Genomic DNA, 16404 nt, shown 5'->3' on the forward strand with positions numbered 1-16404 from the left:
TTTGGAAAAGTGTGTCTTCAATTAAGTATCCTAGGCAAAATCTTGCAGTTTGTTGTACTTTTGTGTTTTGAGTGTCAATGGTCCCATCTCTGTATAAGGATAAAACTAGGCAGTTCCTTTCACCCCATAATAGTTTGTGTGGTGTCTTCAGCAAACTCTTGTAGTCCCAAAGCAGTGCTGCAAGCTTTAAATATACTTGTATAGATTGACTCATTAATGTAGGTAAAATCAGAGCAATCTATTAGCCCTTTACAAGGTTCCTGGTTTTCATACACCATTTTGCCTCCTTTTCCTTCATTGTAAAAATTTTGTACAACAGTTCTTTGGTTTTTTCTTTCTTAACAAAAGAGATGCATGGTGTTTGTTTCTCTGATTTAAAAAATTAGTTTCTAGCAACCTAGTTTTTCTGACCAGCCTGACACAGTAAGTTTGAATATTCACCGCTGGAAGGGGAGAGTCAAGACTTATCTGTAAACAAGCAATAACAACAGAAGAAGTTTTAAAAACTTGACAGAGATAAGTTATTTCAATAACTTTTAATATTTTAGCCAAACAAAATTTCTTCTATGGTTTGAGATGAGCATCCATCATAATTTATTATTACCTCACGTGAATAATGATTGGATTTTTTTAATTAAAGATCTTTGTTTCTCTAAAAGCATTCATATGTCACTTAATGTGCATGACTCTGTGCTTAAAAGAAAAAAAAAAAGAAAGGATTCTATGTCAAAATACTAACTACTTTACTTCTGAAGAGTAGAAGTTGGGAAATGAAGCCTTAGTGTTTGCATATGCCAAATGTTTGTCATTATGAAACCTACAAATCCTTAGAAAAAGGAATATAGTAACATTTTATCACATACAGAAGTAATAAACATAAGGTGATTAAAATATCTATAGATGCACATTGTCAATAAAGTATTTTTCATATATATATGTAAAAGAATGGTTTATAAGAGACAGAATCTGACATTTCTTTGGAATGAAACCAAATTAAGAGTGATAAGTAAATTGGAGTCACTGTAGTATATAAACTTGGAGAAATTTAATTGTTGCAGAGATGCTGTATTTGTTGGTATTAAATCTGTTTTTACCTAACATCCATTAAGAATCTGGAACAGTGGAGTAAGCAACTTTTTTTTTCTGAAGCAGTTGACAAATTAAGGAGAATTGCATAGTCAAAAAAGAATATAAAGGGTTAGTAACCCCGAAAGGTGGAATTTTATTTAGAAAAAGGCACACTAATCCCCCTCTAGAGGAAAACAATTTAGAACACCAGTCTTCAGAGAGAAGTGGAGTGTGAAATCCGGTATGCTGAACAAGCCTGAGCAATAATAGACAGCAAAATAGATATTTCAGCAATTGGTGCAGGGCAGTAACAAAAAACAGTAGCAAAAAACCCCGTAGCAGCAACATACTCAAGCCCATGAGGATAATTGCTCTCTCTCAAGAGTATTTCTTCTTAGAGCATTGATTCATGATCAAAACAACTTGACCAACATGACAGTTTAACAAGTTCTGGTACATTAACTGAGCTGTGGTTGTTTTCTACACATCACTGTGGCAGGTAGGAGATACTACAATGAGCTCAACACTCGATAAAAGCAGTGTAAATCTACACCATCTGGTCTTTTCTCAGGCCAAACACTGAGGTACAGCTGACACATATACTAGGTCCAAATGCAGTAACATTTAACCTTCTGTTGCTGGGGCAGGAAGTGGTTGGTTGCTTTAGAGAATGCAAGGTAGAGGAAGAGAGCAGGTTTTGTTCATGGTAAAACAATGACCAAGACTAAAGCAACTCTTAGGAAGTACTACAGAGTCATTTAACTTAATGGGATGATACAGAGCAAATGCAAGTTTACTATCAGAAATTCTTGTACATCAGAAAAAATGACTATACCTTAATGGAAGGTTCTGACACTCTGAAATTAAAAAAAAAAAAAAACCTCACTTATTTGAGTGATGCAAAAGAAGTGAAAAAATAGAGTGTATGAGTCAAACCTATTCTACCTAAGAGATGGCTAAATCATAGCCTAACACAAATATGAGAACAGTTACAAGGTTACAACTTGGGTTTGGTTTCTTTTTTTTTTTTTTTAATAAATTTATAAGAAAGGGGAATTTATGTGACTAAATATACACCTATAATTCAGGTTACTATACCTGTGCTAGTCGTCATGTCTCCTTTTATAGTCCCTGGGCAGAAATAAGCTTTTCTAGGGTGTAATTCGTGTAATTCCACTGTAGATGTTTCATATAAGTCAGGTATACCTAGGTATACCCTAAAAGTATATATTCTGCATGGCAGACTATAAAGGGAATTGAAGATGACTGTTTCAGATGCATGTGTCTATCTCATGTGTTAAAAATAAGAAACAGATGATAGCATTTGGTCATGTGAGATAATCTGAACACAAAACAAAATTCAAGTACTCACAGAAACCTGCTTTGATTCTAGAATATTTAACCTGTGACACCAGTAAAGCAAGGCATACTTTCTCATTACTCATGGATCCAATTTTTATTTTATTATTTCTGATGTGTAATGACACTTGAATAATGCCGTCCTTTTCTATCATTACCCTGTGCATCCTGTCTTTAACATCTCATTTTTAAGATTAAGATCTAAGTGCTGCTCCTGCCTGTGGATGAGGAAGGCTATGTTTTGCATAAGGTTGTGTGTTGCCTTGTAATATATTCTGTCTCTGATATGAATATGGCCTGACTGCATAGTTTACAGTGGCAAATCCATTTCTGTAAGTGACTTAATTTCTCTCTTATCCAGCAATCTTATCTACATTGCAGACAAGAAACAGATCGACATTGACTGAGATATATTCTCACAGCATCTCACACTGGAAAAAAAATACTCCCTGGGATGGACGTAGTTTGCATGTTATAGCATTTAAAAAACCATTGTCCCTCAAGCTTAGAAGGTAAACAGCCAGAGTATGCAGGGGAAGGAAAGGTCTGCATGTTTCAAAAAGGTGGAGGGAATAGCAATACTCAAATTTAAAGAGGCCACTAAAAAAACCTCTCTGAACCAACACCAGAGACATGTCATAGGGTACAATCCAACAGGAGGAAATCCCACTGAATTCATAGTCTACTCATTTTAAAATTTCTAAAGCAGAAATAACAATTTATCTGCTTGTTAAAAAAAAATGGAAATAATATTATTGTCTATCAAAAAAAATAGAAAGCAGCTCTCTAGCACTAGTTAGACATGTTACTATCTTCTTTCTGTTTATTAGACAGGTTCTTTGCTAAACACAGATGCACCAAAATAGTTCAGTTTCTTTATATCTGTTTTTGCTGAACAGCTGTATTGTTTCCATTGATTACTATAAGCTGACAGATGTGTTTGTTCTGGGAAAAAAAAAAAAAAAGAGTGGAAAAGGTAGTGGAAAAGTGTTTCCTAAAAAATGAAAAAAATAATAGGGAAATAAAATAAAACAAAATAATACCCAAAGAGATTTACTCCTTTCCAACTTTGCTTCAGCTTTCACACTTCATCCTCAGTTTCTGCAGCAGACTTCATTGAGTATAGACTGCTGAAATAGCGTGGAAGAGCTCTCAAAAATCAGTCTTTCTGAATGTAGATAGAGAATAAATTCTACATGAGTCCATTACTACTGAAAAACAGCACTTAGTGGTTGAAGTGGTATGTACCAAATTTATGTAGAGCAAAATATTCACTAATGAGGACATCAAAAACTGGTTTTGGCATATTCTACTAAATGAGCTATCCATGTACCTGGCATATGCCATCTCTTTTGGGAAGTACCTTTGAAATATATGAACTTATAGATAGCAGCCCAGCTCCAGAAGTGTTCCTGTCTAAAAAAGAACTGACAGATTCAAATGTAGATCCATCAAGACTATGTAAGAAATACTGTTGTTAAGGAAACCTGCAGACAACCGAGGACTGACAACTCATAACAAGTGTTGTGAGTGAAACATGAAAACTAAATGCAAAAAGGGGGAGCCTGACAAAGTTCTTATGTCAGATAGCTATTTTATAATCATGGAATCAGAGAATGGTATAAACCAAACTGGCTCTGACAAACTGGGACTGTTAGTATGAAATGGAGCCAGAGGAGTGATGCATTGTCCACACTGTTTAGTTGTCCTGGGACTGGACTAAGTCAGCTGCCAGTTTCATCAAGGCACTGTATGGGAGATAATGTGGGCCACATGCAATTCTCAAAGTCAAGATGAGGAGGGAGAATTTAACTATGGAGGTCTAAACTGCGTGAATAAAAGAAAGGCCAAGTATCTTTCTCGTATTTTATATAAACCCTAGTAGAAGCATGTAACTCCTCGAAACCACTAAGAGATACCAGTACATCACACAAAACATCAGCAATTTTCAAAACAGACAGAAATTTCACAAAAAAAAATCTCTGAATATTCTAGTGAATAAATCCAGCCACTCAAAATGAGCTGATTTCAATGGAAGGAATCCTACACCCTCAGTGCAATTTCCACGGACTTATCTCAGATTTGTCTTTCTATCCCAGAGATGATTTTTTTTTTTTGTCCAGGCTTACTATTCGTCCTCAGCTCATTCTTCTATTTCTCCAAGTTATTGTCTCTTGGGAAGGCTGCACAAGATCAAGCTGCAGGCAGCATCATTGCCCTGCTAACACTTGTCTGGATCAGGAATTTCTGTTCTCCTGGTCCCATGATCTCAGCCCACCACTGATGTCTCTATAGCTTTTATTCTGATTCTGCAGTTCTTCATTCAAAATATTAACAGACTACCTGGCACCATCTGGAGAGCCTGTGTCTCATGGCTTGCTCACCCCCAGTTCAGAACTTTCTAGTCACCAATCCTGAGGGTTTAAAGAAACTGAGTTCTTGGAAGCATGTTGTAGGTTTTTGATTTGGGACTTATGGAGGTTTTCTATCATCCTGCTGTGTCTGCTCTTTTATACCCCTGAGTCATTGGCAATTTTTTTCATTTCAGTTGCTTCTAAGGAACCCAGTCTTGGTTTAATTGCTTCCTATGGGTACGCTAAGTTAACAGCAGTCTCTTCATACTTGTCTTGTTCATGAAGGTATGCTTCTTTCATTGTCTCTGAGAAGAGATATTGGGAGATACAATCTGATCTCTCTCCCGCTTCCTGATATGCTTTCTCCTCCTCAGACATTTACTTCAACTGATTCCTTTTCTCTCATTTCTTGAAAGTACTCTAATGTTAAGAGAAATATTTAGCAATATTTGCACTTTTAACCCTGTTGTAATCTTAAATGGCACATATATCTCTTGTTTGTGAGTTTAAGGGACATTTGCATATGAACCTAGTAGTGAACCACTGACATGTTTGAAGTGAACCATGTGATCCACTGATATCTAGAAGTTAAAGACATAAATGTCTTCTGTCAAACATGCTGCTGACAGCATCCCCTTTCAGTTTTCTCTTTCCAATTTACCACAACATTTTGCCTTGCCATCCCTCTAAGAAGTACTCTGTTATTCTTGGATCCATCTGCTTTAAAACCGATGGAAAACAAAGGTTCATAGCTGACCTTTTTCCTTTCCATCTCAAAATTATGAGCTTTTTTTATTATGTCATAAATTCAACAGTTTCCTCAGCATGAGTTCTCTGTACACGTACCCTTCTCATGCTGGTTTTGACTTGTTTCCCTTTTTTGTGCTCATTTTTGTTGCTATTCTTAGCTAGTAATGCCAGAAATATTTTATGATCAAAAATATTGTGAGTCCTGCTACATTGTCCACTTCACTGACTTTGCTGTTAGATATCATATCGCCCTTTTCCCTACTCTCAGCCATGGGTACTTGTGCCTTCCTACCTTCCCTATGTAGAAATCAGTATTTTGTGCAAAATAGTTTCCTAACAGCCTTGTGAGAGGGACAGTTGTCTTTCCTATATTAATTCCAGAAATAAAACCTCTGAAAGGTTTTTAGAAAACACTGTTACCATGCAAGAAAAACTGCTGTTATGTCAACATAACTCCTGAAGCACCATTTTCCCAACTCATTTTACAAGGTATATCTCACCTTAGAGAGTATCATATTTTTAGCTGTGAGATATGTAGTCCTAATAACCTTCAAATTATTTACATCCTTTTTATCCTACACATTGAGACTGGTTTATACATTGGATAAACTTGAAAAACTTTTTAAGCATCTTGTTGCAATTATCTGGCACAAAATCTATTTTAATAAATATTAAACATGTTATAGCAGGTAAATTAAAAAATAAGTTACATATATAGCCTCATTTATGAAGGGATTCAATCTAAAGCTCATTAGTGAGAGAAATGATAACTTTTCAGTAGCACAGGGAATGACAAATTTGAACAGAAAGAGTTAGGGCAGGAGACCAGTTATCCTAAAGTTTGCACTAATAACATTTTCATATCTTTTTTGTATAGCTCTGAGTAGCAGTGAAACAGTGTGCAATTGCTTCCATATTTCTGAATAAAAGAAAAAGAAACCATAGATGTCCTTGATGAATATGGATTCCTTAAAAAATAGACATCAATAATAGTTAGTAGCTATTATGTTGTATTACTGGAAGTAATATTAATTGCATCGTGTTTCTAAGTGGTAGTGCTATGGTTTTGTTGCTTCTTTCTTATTAATGTTTGTACACTCTGTGGTACATTTGTGGATAATTTTGCAGAGCATTAGATAAATCTTTTTTGCATATATTGCGTAGAAGGATTTTAATGACTATTAGAAAGCATTTTGTTTCAAAAGTACTTTTATTATTGGTGAAACTGTTTTCTAATGTAGGCTTATATGGTCTGTGTGAAATTTGAGCAGTGCTTCTCTTAAAACTTTTGGTGACACTTCTCCTAATGGTGTGTGTGCCTAACTTGTTGACATTAAGAGGCATTAGTTTGCACACTGGAGAAATAGGTCCCTTTAGAAGACCTTTTAGCAAAAAGAAGCACAAGTGTATAGACATATATTCTCATCATTGCATGTCATAAAGAGGTAACTACAATTGCTCCAATGGCTATTTTGCCATTAAGTTCTTATACCCCAAGGTAAGGCTACAAACAGTGAGCAGTCAGACCTTATCATTATTGGGTGTAGAAAGAGGCTTGCCATGCACCTAGGATTTGTGCAGAGCTGCAGGAACTCTGCCTTCAGGACAGGCAACTACTTGTCGCTGTTGAGGAGTGAAGGGAACATTTGTGTCTGATAACTGCAGCCCACATCACTGCTCGAACCCAGGAGCTCTCTTGGCAGCACTGCAGACTGGTTTCAGTCTTACCTATGTTAGTGAATGAATTAATACTAATTGAAGAACAGTTTGTTTGAGAAAACAGACTTTTTGGCTTGCCTACATTGGAATCTGGCTAGGCCAGAGAAGTTTCTCCTCTGTTCTTGCAAGCAGTATTATCAGAAAACTAATATTACCTTGGGTTATCTTGGACTGTGTATCTCAGTGAAAGATGACATCTTTTGAAGCCAAATACCTCCCCAAGCATGGCATGTGGGAGAACCTACTGCTGTACTGAGGCATGAAGAAACTTGGGATTTTTTCCCGTTGCCCATAGTCTTGTGAGTGAATCTAGCCTTCCTTAGAGGAAATCTCAGCCTAGGAATGGAGAACTACAGAGCTGGACTCTAAAAAAGTACCATACAACCTGTGCTTATGTATCAAGGCATGTCTAAAGTTTAGTCTAAATGTGTTGAACAATGTTTTTGTTGGTTCAGTATATAATGTAATGTCCTATTAAACAACATTTGTTGGGCTTCCAAATCTGTTGTCAAAGTACATTGTGTAGACGTTGTGATGTGGTGATTTGTAATATAGTGCAATATTTTATAGTAATAAAGTAAGCTAATACACTATGAAACAAGTGAGTACATTATCTATTATGCTACAGACTTGAGACACAGCACTGGGGAGATGGGAAGGTGTACTTCCAGGCACTTCCTAAGCCACTTACAAAAGCCACAGAACTCTTTTGGCCCCTGTGTTCTGCCTATCCAGTAAAAGTGTAGAAACTAAATTAGTCTTCTAAATGAGGTATTAATCCCTGAACAATTCTTTAAACAACTTTCATTTACGTTCTCAAAAAGGAAAGGAAGGCTTTAGCAATGGCTACGCTTGCTCTCTATGATTAATGCTCAGCTTTTTTATTTTTTTATAAACCAAGAGTATAACATTTATTAAATACAACACTGCCCTTCTCAGGAAGCCTCTGGATGACTCATAATTCAAACACAATCAAAACCAGTCTGAGGATACATATACCTTTGCTGTGTCACCTTCAGATTACAGTATAAAAAAGGACATGGAAACCAAACCTGTCAGGCACAAACTCTGAAAGCTGACTCCCAAGTGTGTCCAAACAGATTTCTAAAGGAAATAAATTGCTTTCCAAAGCCAGATTTGTCATAACTTGGAACAGTATTTCAGCATGTAAGAAACACACTGAGCAGTGTTCCTATTTGGTAAATGAGATAAATTTTGACTTTTATTTATTTTGTACCTTTTATAACCATAAGCAAAAAGAAGTCAAGCTTTCTATACACACATTCGTGGGGTCACCTTCTTTTTAGTGTATATTTCAGTTGGGTGCAAGTATACTTAATGGATTTAGAGTATTTTTTCTATAATGAAAGCATTTTTAATTGCATTTCATGTGTTCTAGACAGAGCACTTCTAAAGATGCTGTGATAATTAGAAAAATACTCCTTATGCATGAATAAAAGCACAGATGCAAAACCTTTGAATGAGAAAATATTTTAATGATCTTTACATCCATTTTATCAATTAATTTCCATTTCTACAATTAGTTTTTTTCTCTAGCAGAAAGTTTGCTAATATTTTAAAGGGATAAATGATGATGAAGATAGTAGTAGTAATAATAACAATACCATTTTTCTTAAAGAGTTAAAAAAAATCCATTGCCTAATACTTCAGGGATTAGTTGACATCATAGAAAAGGTTTACTGATTATGAGAAATGCCACAGTATTATCTGCATATATTTTAAGTTTAACTAAATTCACTTGTCAGTACAAAGTCAACATCATTTTTTTACTATCCATGTGAAAGAATTTCTGTATGTTAACTTGTTCTTAATAAATGTGAGGCATCTGAAGCCAAGCAGTGCCTCTCTACTGCAGTGTAAACGTTTTCATATCTCTGAAGTAGAGCAAAAAACACCTTAGTCTGTTCCTTAGGGGAAAAAAAAAATGACCAGTAGAGAAATACTATAAATAGGATCCTTGGGGGAGAGTGTATCAGAAGACCTGGCTTCTCTTTTACATCGCTCTTAAGCCTCATATTGTTTAACATGTGATATTCTCAGGAATAAGTATCACGAAGTAGTTAGTAAAGATGGAAAGAGCAATTCAGCTCTGTAACCAAAATCCAGAATGGAATCAATGGAAGGTCCTAGAGCAGCCCAGAGAGAAGTCTGGGAAAAGTCAACAGGGCTTTGATCTGTGGCCAGTGAGAACCAACAAATGTTGTAAAGACTCCATCCAAATTCTGCCCTTCTTCACTAGCTCTTTCCATGTTTTACCAGTCCTTCTTCAGTCTGCCTGTTTTTTGCTTGTCATTCTGGCTCCATTTTCCCTCATTTGAGCAATTCAGAGAAGCTGTCATTCTTGAATGTCTGCCCAGGCTTTGAACTTTGCCTTGCTTTGAGCAAGAGTTTGGCCTAGCCGAACTCCAACTGCCCCTTTCAAGCTAAATAGTTATAATATTCTATGGTTCTCCATATTTCTTATCTTTAGGGGCCCAAGGTGCTAAAAGAGAGGGTCTCTGATTGAACGTATCATCATCTGGATAATTTTAAACTTCTTCCACAGTACTTCTCAGAGAGAAAGAGAAGCTATTTAATCTTTTCTCCTTATTACACCATATGAATTTCTTTAAATATGAAAGTTCTTTAGAGCTAATGCAAACAGAAAGAATGATGACAGGCTTTTTGATTTCAGCTTTCCAGATGTGATCCCAGAGATTACAAACACAACAAATTATTCTTACACTATTGAAAAACAATGCAGCATTTATTTACTTATTGTGTTGCATTCCTGAGAGATCTCAATGGCTTGTAGGGTTGGCTCTAAAATAGAAACAGCTAGGTAGTCTGATCCAGCTAACATTCACTAAATGAACACAAACTACAATGATTATTTCTGCTAAGGTTCATGTTAAATAAACAAGAGGTTTGTCTTGTAACTTGATCATTGCATATCAGACTTTTAACTTTATCAAGTTCTTTATCCTAATAGCAGCACATTAAGATGCATTGTACTAAAGGAAGAACCATCTATATACAGTTTCAGTCAAAATAGTCTTTCTTAAGCATTCATCTCACAGAAATTAATTGTGATTCTTTTTTTTTTGGCATGTCCCTAAAATTAAATAAGCTGAAAATCTTTTAGGTGCAAAATACTTCAACTTATCTTCCCAGTTTTGCCTTGCAACACATACAGCCGTGTTCACTTCAGCACTTGTCATCAGGGATCTTGTGTAGGCAGCTACAGTGAATCCTTCCTCATCTGATCTGGGCAGCAAGCTAGGATCCCTGTGTGATGAGGAAAATAGGCACCTCTAAGGTGCCATTCAGCTACTGTAAATACCTAAAGTAGCTTGACATTAATATTCTAAAAGAACTTATTCTTCCCTGTTGATTATTAAAGATTTTTTAAAACTCATCTACTAACGTTTGATATTTAAATTTCTACTCATGTTTGGTCAGATGAATTCCAACTTAACTGTAAAAAAATTAGTTTTCTAGTCTACACTAGTCAAAATAGTTACCCCTATGGCCAGTGGTGGAAAATAGGTACCTGAAGATGATGACTTACATCATTGTATTTAGTTATTGCCTAGGCAGCTTGTTCTCTGGGTTTGACCCTCAAACTCTATGGATTATAGAGAAGTCTGGCGGAGGACCTTAGTTTAACTGACCAGCCAGATGGACAAGGGTGCATGAGTCCTGCCCACACACCAGAGGCGAGCATAGAATAATCAAAGTTATTTGAAAAACCCTGCATTATCACAAAAGCTGAAATCTGTCTCATTCGCTATGGCTAAATCTGGAATGCCATTTATGCTTCTGTAGAAAGCAGTCTCAATTTCTGTATAAAAGTGAAGTTACAAATGTAGACTTGCAAAAAATATTTCATATTAATATATATTAATATCTTTATTAAGATTACAACTTTTATTGCAATATTTAATTGTTTATAATGGACATCTATAAATCTTTACATGCAACAACCCCACTCCCTATTTAAAAATGGAAAGACATAGAATTAGTATGGCTTACATTGAATTGAAAAATTCAATGTAAAATCAATTTTTTTTAACATAATTATAAGTAGGAAATCAGGGAGGGAATTTATTTTTAATGATCTTTGTCTAGGAAAAGCTCTTGGCTTTTGACTGTGTTACACTTTCTATGAAAATCCTGTGGAAACAAAATCAGTACTCATAAAGTTTGCAGTTGGCAGAGAGATTGGTCCACGTCATTGGATAGACGAGTATTACTGATAAAGAGCAATGTGGAATACTTAATAAATTAAATGGCACCAAACAGGAAGCATTTTTGTCCACTCACTGCAAATTAATTCCTAAAGAGAGCAAGGAATGCAGTCCAAACTTGCCAAAGTGCTTTTGAATCATCATGAATAATCAGCTGAGCAGAACATCAAAATGAAAAATGCAAATTCATCACAATTTTTTAAAACTTTTTGTTTATATTTTTCTTAGTAAGATGCCATTGGTAAACTATTTTATTGCACTTAATGTTAACAAAATCAATGAGATCCTGTTCCAGATTGTCTTTCCTTGCTTCTTAAGTTCATGTGTGTCCTTCCATCTTATTTTTCCATTTTTTCCCATTTACTTCAAAGTTAGTATGTGACACTTCCATGTACTATGCAAAGATGATCAAGCATCTTGCAGAAGTGCTCTCTTTAACTGAAGTTTCTATTATTTTAGACCCAAAATACAGGATTTCTAGAGGATTTTCCATACAGTTCTTCATTAGCAAAAATAATGGCTGGTTCAGCTGTCCATGTGCAAGGTAGATGTTTCCTTAATACCTGTCTCCTGTAACACATCTCATTTCCTTTACGAACAACTAGGTATATAATTTCAGAATTTATTTCCTGTGAGGAATCTTACAAATTCATTAAAAACTTGTAGAAATGAAAGAAAAGGCCCTTGTTTGGGGAAAGTGGTCTAAAACAGAGCTGAAAGGATAGAAACCAGGCAGTGAAAAATTAGACATTCAGAAAAGATGTTTTGGGTTATATAAACAGTGCTCAAAGGACTCATGGTGTAGGATGATCCTTTTTTCAGCAGATAGGAGGCGCAGTCCCTGACCTACAATACTCAATGTATCAGAATCTATGGGATATAAAACTGCTTGAAAGCCATTTATGGTTACCATGAGTATATATTTACATAAAACAGCTACAGCTATCCTCTGTGTCAAGTAGATAATAGCAGTCTGATGGAGAGCTTCTCTTTGGTTTCTTCCAAGCATGTAAGCTACCTTCCATCCTCTGAGAAATGCCTGAGTCAGGTCCTCCTCCTGTGGTGAAGGCAGATCACTCCTTCCTGAGGTCCTCCTCATGGAGAGACATTTGTAATGGCTGTGGGTTCTAAGCAAGGGGAGGAAGAGTCAGGGCAGAGAGCTGGAGATTTGCAGCCTAATCCAGCAACCTGCTGAGCAGAGTAAACAGCAGACACATAGGCCACGAAGGGAATGGGATGAAAATCTTTTGGGGACTAGCAGGGAGTATACAGGGCTTTTTATAACTCAGGAACTCATTGATTTCACTGGAAACAAGGACCTGTAATGTAGGGACATCGCGAGCGGGACAAGCTGCTATGACTTTACCTTTTGCTATTTAAAACTAATATATTTGGAAAAATACACAGACCTCAAAGAAATAAAAAATAAATAATAGTGATTTAGAGTGCAATATATTAAGTAAGAAAATAAATATTTTCTGTATTGAAAATAATATTGCAGGTTAAACAAACTGAAGTAAGAAAAATAGACACCTCTGAAATTTTGCAGGTGGAGGATCAAACCTAGTCTCTAGAGAGTGAATATTGATTCTTAAGTACTTACAAGCTTTTTTTTTTTTTTGCTCCCCTCTATTGCCTGAAAGATAAAGAACTGCAGTGTAACAACATATGAACTTTTGTCATTAAACATAAATGCATCTATTACAGAGTGCTGGTGTAGAATTTGCAATTCAGTTACATTTCTTACTTGCTCCTATTAGGAAAGGGACGAATAGAAATTCATGACTTTCGTGTTTGTACACAGAATTACCCATTTTTATTCATTAATATGTGATAGCTACTTGCACGCTGTTTTTTTTCAGTTTGCCTTAACAGTACCAAAAAAACAAAAGTACTTAACTTTACCAGATTAAGAAGAATTATAGATATTTACCATGTCTCCCATTTAAGGTCTCTTTATATGGCAGAACACACAACTCAAAACATTCTTCAGGGAAAAAATTGTTCAGTGGAGGATCTGAAGATAATTTTGTTTGTTTTCAGTTGTACATTGTTAATATTTTCAAATTGCAGCAATAATTTCTGAATTACTAAATTCCGAATAGATGAACATGCAATTTCTTTTAACCTAAAATGGGGTTGTAATTGGTTTCCTCTATCCTATGAAATATTTTAAGTTTAAAACACCTCCTACCAAGAGAGTCCTAGACCTTTTAAAAATTTCACCAAGAGAATATTCACTGAGAAACTCAGTGAGAAACTCTAGACTGAGCAACTCAGTCTAGAACTGTTTGTTGCCTGATAGATGAAAAACTTATTTATAGTATGAGAAGCAAAGGCCTGCTTATTGTAGAAGGAATTACTTCAGACTTCATGTTATCGGGAATGTCTAATATTTAGTGCTTGATAAATATTAGATGATCCTGCTAAATGTTAGATGGTCAGTAGATATTTCATCTAGAACTTAACTAGAAATTTCATGAGATCTGATTTTTTATTTTTTTTTTACAAATTAAATGTTCAATACATTCCAGAAATGCAACTGCTTTTCACAAAAATGGCTTTAAAGAATCACAATTCACCAATGAAAACTCCCTTTATCAGAAGAGCACTAACAAGCTTTGAATTAACCTTTTCCTTTCTCTTCCCCTGAAGTAAATCTTTTCTTGTTGATCCCTGTGAGACATGAATTATTCTTTTTAATCAGCTTATAAGAGTTAAAACCAGAAATTTTTAAAAAAGAACAACACTGGGGAAATTTCGTCTACAAGCTATTTCCTAATTTATCTGATTGGGATTATCATATTAGTAAACCTGTATTGTGACTGGGTAAAAAGCATACAGATCTACCCTTAGTGCCTTTCAACTTATCTATTCTTTGGGGAAACCCAAGGAGAAAGTAGTATGACCATCATGGTTTAATTGTACTGTTCATCCAGATTCCTTCAGCCAGCTATGATCTTCAGGCATAAATTCACACTTTTTGTCTTGTGATCATAGGGGGATATTGAGGTATAAGGGTAAACTGAGGAAGAAGATATTTTACAGATCCAAAGGCTACATCCAAGTTTGCTTTCTTATGGGGTAAGTTCTGAATAAGGAAGGACATACATGCTGGGTACCCTAGCAAGTCTTTCTAAAAATGCTAATTTTTAAGGTTCACAAGGTGCTTCACAGTTGTCAGCGCTATAATCTCTTCTGTTTAATTTGTCATGTTTATGTACTGTTCCAATTTTCTCGATGTTGAGGGGTTTATTTCCATTACATTAGACATGTCATCTGAATCTCAAGTCTGAAACCAATTTGTGTTCCTCTGAGAGACAGAGCACTGTCACAGGGAAAAAAATTTACCTATTCACAGTTCTTTCTTTTCCTTGTAATACATTCATTTAATACTCATCACTTCCCAGCTATCTTGTCAGGATCCTTTATCAGCATCATTTTTTAGTGTTCTGTTCATTAACTTTTTGAAGTACTGCAAAGGACTACATGTGACCAGCACACAATCTAAACATCATAAAATTCACATCAATACTGTTCCTCTCTCATTAGACTTTAGGACACAGCCGTTCTTTATGTTAATTGCTCATCTCCAAACCTTCAAGAATTCACACAAATGTGAAATTTCTCAATGTTTTTTTGCAAGCCAGCTCATCTTGGTCAATTTATCATGTTTTATATTCTTCAGTGTTCTGTAGTGCAATAGCATCATGCCAATCAATCATTATTAGTCTCTCATTTTTAAATTTCAGGCTCCTATGGTCTTATGTTAAACCTTTTGAACTTTATGTCATTTTAAGCATTATAATTTAGATCACTGTAAAGCTTTTACTAATTCAGTTTTGTTCTCCTTGATAAGTTGAATACTGAGAATTACCTCCTGCCTGGCAATGTCTGTGTGGACAGTATCAAATCTTCAGCAGTTCAAAGCAAAGTGACTTATCTGGAGGTTCAGTCAGGTAACTGTGAGTTTATAACTTCACTGTTTTCTTCACAGTTTTATTACTCCTTGTACATGGGCCTTCTGCTAACATCCCTTCCCAAATATTCTGCTTTTCAACACTACATGTTATACTTTCACAGCCATGTAAACCTTGGCTCTTGTGATAAGTTTGGTTTCTCCACTTAGTCTTCCCTTTCACAATCTCTGACTGTTTGTCAGTATTTCTGTTCTACCTGAATCCCTATAACCAGAAATAAACTTGTCTGTCAAGCTAGTGTGAAGGAGCAGGAAATTGGAAGTAAATTATTACTTTAAATAACATCTGAATCCAAAGCATCAAATAAACATGCTGTTGCTTATTCCGGCTTTCACCACTGTGGCCAAGTGGCATGATTACTTTTTTATTGTGTTGCCACTGAGTGTTTGTCATTCCACTATGTGGTATAAAAATGAGCTAATTATGCTTAGCACACCCCATCTCCTGACTGTTCCCATTTTCACTGAAGAGATTTTAAAGGCAAATCAATAAAATTCAGAACCATGCAGACAGCTTGATGCATATTAAACAAAAAATTCTGAAGTTAGTACAGTGTAATTTAATAATGACAGAAAGGACGTCAGAGGAAGCCAGCAAGGTCTCTAACTTAACTTGTTGCTTTATGATGAACTTTTGTCCAGTGCTCCTAAATCTCAGAGAAATCAGGAGTGAGATTCTGAGCTCACTAACAGGATACGGGACCATCTCAGATGCACTGGGGTATCAAAAAATCTTCACTGGAATGGCAGATTAAGGACGACAACTGAAGCTCTGAAGTTTTCCATAGATTCCATGTCATATCTGCCAATCTAGCATAGATTTATGAATAACATAAGGTATATAGCACCCTTGGAACTAGACCTGCGGTTGTGCATCTGTGTTCAGTTCCTAAATCACAGACTGTGACATGAAAATTTAGCTGTC

At 35.6% G+C, this 16404-nt stretch overlaps 1 protein-coding gene across 12 annotated transcripts in view; it reads left to right on the plus strand.

Moving 5' to 3' along the window:
- The window catches only part of MAGI2 (membrane associated guanylate kinase, WW and PDZ domain containing 2), a 722750-nt gene that overhangs the window by 603715 nt on the left and 102631 nt on the right, over positions 1 to 16404 (plus strand). The gene's annotated exons all lie outside the window — the stretch shown is intronic.

Source organism: Pipra filicauda, unplaced genomic scaffold (genome assembly GCF_003945595.2).
Source record: "Pipra filicauda isolate LSUMZ 115617 unplaced genomic scaffold, ASM394559v2 scaffold314_size1190085_pilon, whole genome shotgun sequence".
Lineage (NCBI taxonomy): Eukaryota > Metazoa > Chordata > Aves > Passeriformes > Pipridae > Pipra > Pipra filicauda.